This window comes from Brassica napus, chromosome A9 (genome assembly GCF_020379485.1).
Source record: "Brassica napus cultivar Da-Ae chromosome A9, Da-Ae, whole genome shotgun sequence".
Taxonomy (NCBI): domain Eukaryota; kingdom Viridiplantae; phylum Streptophyta; class Magnoliopsida; order Brassicales; family Brassicaceae; genus Brassica; species Brassica napus.
The window spans coordinates 23130628-23136309 of NC_063442.1; the positions used below are offsets into that span (position 1 = coordinate 23130628).

A 5682-nucleotide genomic window follows, 5' to 3' on the forward strand; every position below is an offset into this window, starting at 1 on the left:
GCTAAGCATAATTTATTAAAATTTCTTTTATATAAGAATAAAATAAATTATATCAGTAAATCTCCCCCCAGACTTATATTACACTGTCCCAGTGTAACTCAGCCGGAGTTATGATGGAATAGTTCATGCTGTACGAAATGTAACAAGTAGGGAAGATACATCTGACCGGATTAGATATCGATCGATGGGAAAATGTTACATCAATCGTCGTGTGGTTGTCTATGTCGAGCGATGTCGACGTTTCATCGGCGGTCGATATTCAGGTCCTCCTACTTGGGTCTCCTAAATCTGAAAGAAATAAAACGAAAGTAAATAAATGCTAGCTAATAAAACAAAAATAAAATACCTAATAGTGGATTGTCTCCCACTCAGCGCTTGGTTATAGTCATTTAGCTTGACTGTGGTAGTGATTGGCTATTTGGTGGAGAAACAACTGCTTGTTGGAAAACAAGCATCCACGTCATCTCTGCACATTCTGGACCAAGATGCAATGAAACTTCTTGTGGCCTCATCATTTCTTGTTCATTTGTCATCCATCTTTTCAAGTACATTGGTGATTTCTGTAGCCTATCTTGAACGTTGTCAATGCTGACCTGCTGCCAGCCTATGTTGTCATAGGCGTATGCTGAAAGTTCTGTCAGTTCCTTGTGCATTGACTCTATCGTCTTGTGTATCAGCTGCTCACCGGCTGGTGTAGACTCGGCGTCGATCGATGCGATTGTGTGTTCGTCGGTCGATCTCGGTGACTTATCATCGAGCGATTTTGCTCGCTTCTTGTCGATCGATGCTGATATCTGGTGTTGGGCTGCGAGTTGCCTCTGAATGGCTTTGACTTCTTTATGTAGCCATTCTGCGTGGCTATCCACTGATTATGTTGTCGAATGGAAAGTAGATGTCATCGCAGCGTTTGTCAAGTCGTTCCTCATGGTGTCTATAGCAGTGTAGATCTTGGATGTGATATTGTCAACCTCTTCTGCTGTGTAGGGAAGTAACTCCTCAGAATACTTGCCATCGATCCAAGGCCCTCGTAGCCTATCGATCGAAGATGAGTTTGCCTGCAAAAAATTTTGATTAGTAATGTTATCAATATCCCTTTCGGCATGAAGTATTTGACTAGACAATTTGTTTAAATCTATCATGACTGGTGATATGAAGCGGTCATGCATGTCCATGTAAGTCCTCAGCCTCTCATTCATGGCTGAGACCTTAGGGTCGAGCGATGTGATGTTACACACGTCGATCGATGTGGCTGGTTGTTGGTCCTTCTTGCGAATGGTGTCCAGATCTTGCTGTAGTAGCTCGATTTTAGTGCTCAGCCAGTCCACGTTGTTGTTGAGAGGGTTGTACACGTCGTTTATCCTTGTGTCGATGTATGAGACTTTCCATTCATCCTTGTGTTTTGCTGAACATTGCGGTTCTGCAGGGATCTGGGCTGTAGGAAGACTGACGTCGATCGATCGTGCATGTGGTGCGTCGATCGATGCTGAGGTCGTGGCTTCCTTCTCAAGTTGCTGACGTAAACTCTCAATTTATGTCCTCATTTCTACCATACTTCTGAAAAGCTCATTGTAGCCTCTATCCAAAGGTTGATGTGTATCTTCTACCAATTATTTGAGCTCCTCTCCCAGTTTTTCTTGAGCTCCACAAATACCAGTCACCATCTCGTTGATTTAATCTTTGGTGTAGAGTTCTGGTGCCAGTCTTGTGAGTGTGAAGGAAGTGGCATGTTCTGGAAGACAGATCTGGCTCTCTTCAAAAAGAGATGCTCTTTCCAGTAATTTCATGATGTCGTCCTTTATGACAGGTATCATCTCACCAGCTACGCCTCGTGCGTGTCCACACTCATCTCTCTACACTCCATACTCGTCCCTTCGTTCCCAAGTGAACTTTCTGGCTCCGTACATGTCAAAAGCGCAGTTTCCAAATTCATAACGTCTGTCAATTGACGTCGGGTCATCCCTATCGTTTGACATTGGTGTTACCCTGTCGATCGATGTCTCAGTTGTCCCGTCGATCGATGCTTGACCTTTTGGTTGGTATGAAAGATCTGGATTGATTTATGCTGTGGCGACTCCTACATGGTGTTTGGATTGGTTTGAATGACTGCTGGAGTGCCACGTTGCTGTGAGAATAGGTTGTCAGGTCCATTGGCCACTTGAAGGATATCTGCTATGTCCTTTCTGGACACTTGTAAGATCCTTCCATCTATTGCACGTGCGTTGCCATCTGGGTCCCTGAAAATATCAAATTCATCAGGTGTTAGAAAACCATAATCAATGTTTGCATTATCATTCAATTTAGAAATAGAAAGATTAGGGTTAAGAGTAGTATCGATCGATGTAGATACAGATGCATCGATCGATGGCAGAGTAATTTCTGCAGAACTTGTGTTCTTGAGATGATTGCTCTTCATGGATTTTCCTGTTGATGTAGATGGAAGAGTGTTCATCTTTTCTGCTTGTGTGTCTGCTCTGGTGTGTGGAGGTGGTTTTAGGGGTGCAAAACGTTTTATATAGGTATCTATAAACCTTGTTGGAGATGAAATATTCTCATGCTCCTGAATTTTCGCTGCGGCGCGAATATCGATCGATGTTCCTGTATGGGTGTCGATCGATGTGATCGGTTGTTTTGCTGGACGAGGGTGGGTATCGACCGATGTGGAGTGCACTTCGTCGAACAATGTTGGAAACGTGTTGGTGAACTTATGCGTTTCAAGTCTTTCATCCTGCAAAGACATTTCTATTGCACATTCCTTCCAATATTCCTCATCGTATTCCTCTGTATGTTCCTCGTTAGGTGAAGTAATTACAGTGTCAACTGCAAAACTTTCATGGAAACCACTGGCTGCCCAACTGCCTATGGAATAATCATCACGTCCTCTCTTGCTTGGAGGTTGGAAGGCAAAGTGTTGGTAACAATGATTAGGTGGAGCGAAATGGTCAACCGGCTGATCAACGTCGAGCGACGTGTTGTTGCGGTCATCGGTCACTGTTGACTCATTGGAATCGATCGATGGAAAAGTAGGTGTGTTGATCGATTCTGAGTACTCTGTTTCGTACTCCGATTCGTACTCTGCTCCACAATGGCATGCGCCAATGAAGCCAAGTTCTTTCCCGTAATCCACAGAATTAATAACCTTTCTCTTAGGTTGGATAGGGTCGTAGTGGATGTTGGGGTCTATCAGCGTCAGACACAATTTGTTTTTGTTCATGTCACATACAGCTCTTACTGTAGCTAGGAAAGATCTTCCAAGCAGAAGTGAAGAGTTCCAGTTAAGCTCGATGTCTAGGACATGAAAATCTACCGGGACAAGGGCATTACCAATCTGTACCTCCAGATCTCTTATGATACCTCCTGATCGTTTTTCTGAAAGATCCACGAAGGTGAAGGATTCTGTTGAAGGTTCGATGGTCAAACCAAGCTGGTCTGCCATGATCCTAGGGAGGATACTAACTGATGTTCCTGTGTCACACATTGAATGGGGAAATTCAACACCCTTGATTACACATGGTATTGCAAACTTTCCAGGATCACTCTTCTTCGTCAATGTGATCATGTGTTTCATCTTCTCTCTGACTTGATGAAACATTCTCCTAATGTCCTCCTCAGCTTCATCAAAAGCTTTTTCGATTGGGATTCTGAGGACTCCTTTAGTGAAACCATCCATCTCCTTCTCGTTAGCTTCCCTCTTAAGGTTCTTATGAATTTTCTCCTTTCTTTTCCTTAACCTTCTCCCTTCAGTTTCCTGATCTTCTTGAACTGGTTCTGGTGAACTATTTAAAGGGTTGGGTTTTGGTTCGGGTGGGCTAGCTAATGGTTTAGGTGGTGGTCTGAGTGCGTTGATATAGTCATTATCGATTGAGGGTAACCGCACTCGGTATGTCAGAGGTGCCTGTCGATCGATGGGGGGTGTGTTGTGACGATCGACGTCGGACTCACTTTGTCGATCGATGGTTAGCTCAACCGATCGATTGATTTTATCATAGAAAGGGGAGGGTGGGTGAGGATGCTTAGCTGCGAATTATTCCTGAGTCAGAATTCGAACTGCATTGCATTCAGTCGATTTAGCGGACGACATCGATCGATGACTGGAGTAATCCGTCCATCGAGCTTCGTCATGGCCTGTCGATCGATGCGAGTTCATCGACATCGGTCGACACCATTGGGATCCGCCGAGACTCATGGAGCTCTCGATTTCGAAGTCTCCTTCATCTATGATGGCATTTACGTGGTGTTTTTCTTTATCAGCTCCTGCCTCTCTAGCGAAAGCTTCTTGCCTCTTTATAGTCTCGCCAGTCTGAATTACTTGCGTTTCAAGTTTTCTCACCTGAGTCCCTAAGGTCTCGATTTTGGTGTTCAGATTGTTGTAGGCGGAGTCTATTTTACCGTTGAAATCCACGGTGATTTGTTGTTGTGCCAACAGTACTCGATCAAGCATTTCTTCGATCTTGCTTTCCTGAGTCTGGGGTGGTGGATTCTAGTAGTAGGAGTTCGAGTAGCTTTTACTGTTGTTGAAGGGTTTTTGAAATTGTGAACTATGGTTACTTCTTTGACCATTTTCAAAGAAGTTTCTGTTTCCGCCCTGGTTTCCAAATTTCTGGAATCCGGTACCTCCGATGTAATTCACATTTTCTTCTCCATCCGTATCTGCTACTTCTCTTTCAGCTGAACAGACTTGCTTCCTAAGAAGCTCGTGCACCACATCTAACTTAGCTCTTACTTCGTCCATCTGTTCCTTCCCGATATAGGCTACAGACTTCTTCCGTTCAGAGTCAGTGTTTTTGGTGCTGCTGCTGTTAGCGAGGTTTTTGATAAGTCTCACAGCTTCCAACAAAATTCGAGTAGTGAAGTTTCCTTCACTCGCCGTATCAAGATTCATTTGATACTGTAAGGTGAGACCTCAAAAGAAAGTGCTTAGCAGCTGCACTTTGTTAACTCCGTGGTGTGGACAGTCTCGCTGGAAGAACCTAAATCTAATCCACGCATCTTTGAAGGACTCTCCAGCCTCCTGCGAGAATGAGGAAATTTTGTTCCGAAGTTCTTCAGCGCGCGCCTCATCGAAGAAGTTTCGTAAGAAAGCATTCTTGATGTCGGCCCAGGATGTTAAGGATCATGTGGGTTGCTGACTAAGCTAGTGCATCGCTTCTCCATTCAGCGTGTATCTGAAGAGCTTGCACAGCAGGTAATCTTCGGGGACTCCTTCCATCCGAATAGCAGCGATTAAATCCTCGAACCGTTCTAGATGGTCCATAGGATGCTCGTGCGGTAATCCAGAGTAGGGTAGCTGCGACACGAGAGTGTAGTATTGAGGCTTCAGCTCGAAATTCTGCTTTTGGATCTCCGGATGTCGAATAGCTAATCTGTTGGAATAGTACTCATCTGGGCGATTGTAGTCGGCCAGTGGTTTCGATCGAGCGTCCTCGTCTACAGGTTGAGCAGCTCCTGTAGCATCAGCATCAGGGATTACAGTCCCCTGAGCGTCTATTTTCTGACCTGTTGCATTACGCAGATGACCGTTCTGGTCATACAGGTTTTCGTTCTCGTCCTGTGTTAGAATAATAATGTTTACCATTTTTGACGACACGGTATCGATCGATGTATGCAGTGTAGTATCGATCGTTGTCGAACGATTTGGATCGATCGACGATGAAGGTCTGGTGTCGGTCGACGGTTGGTTGTGAG

At 44.5% G+C, this 5682-nt stretch overlaps 1 non-coding gene across 1 annotated transcript; it reads left to right on the forward strand.

Annotated features, from left to right (window-relative positions):
* Nucleotides 1–4934: 4934 nt before the first annotated feature.
* LOC125578776 lies at nt 4935–5040 on the forward strand. Its single transcript, XR_007316859.1, has one exon. It is a non-coding gene; the product is annotated as a small nucleolar RNA R71 (small nucleolar RNA).
* The last annotated feature ends 642 nt before the right edge of the window (nt 5041–5682 follow it).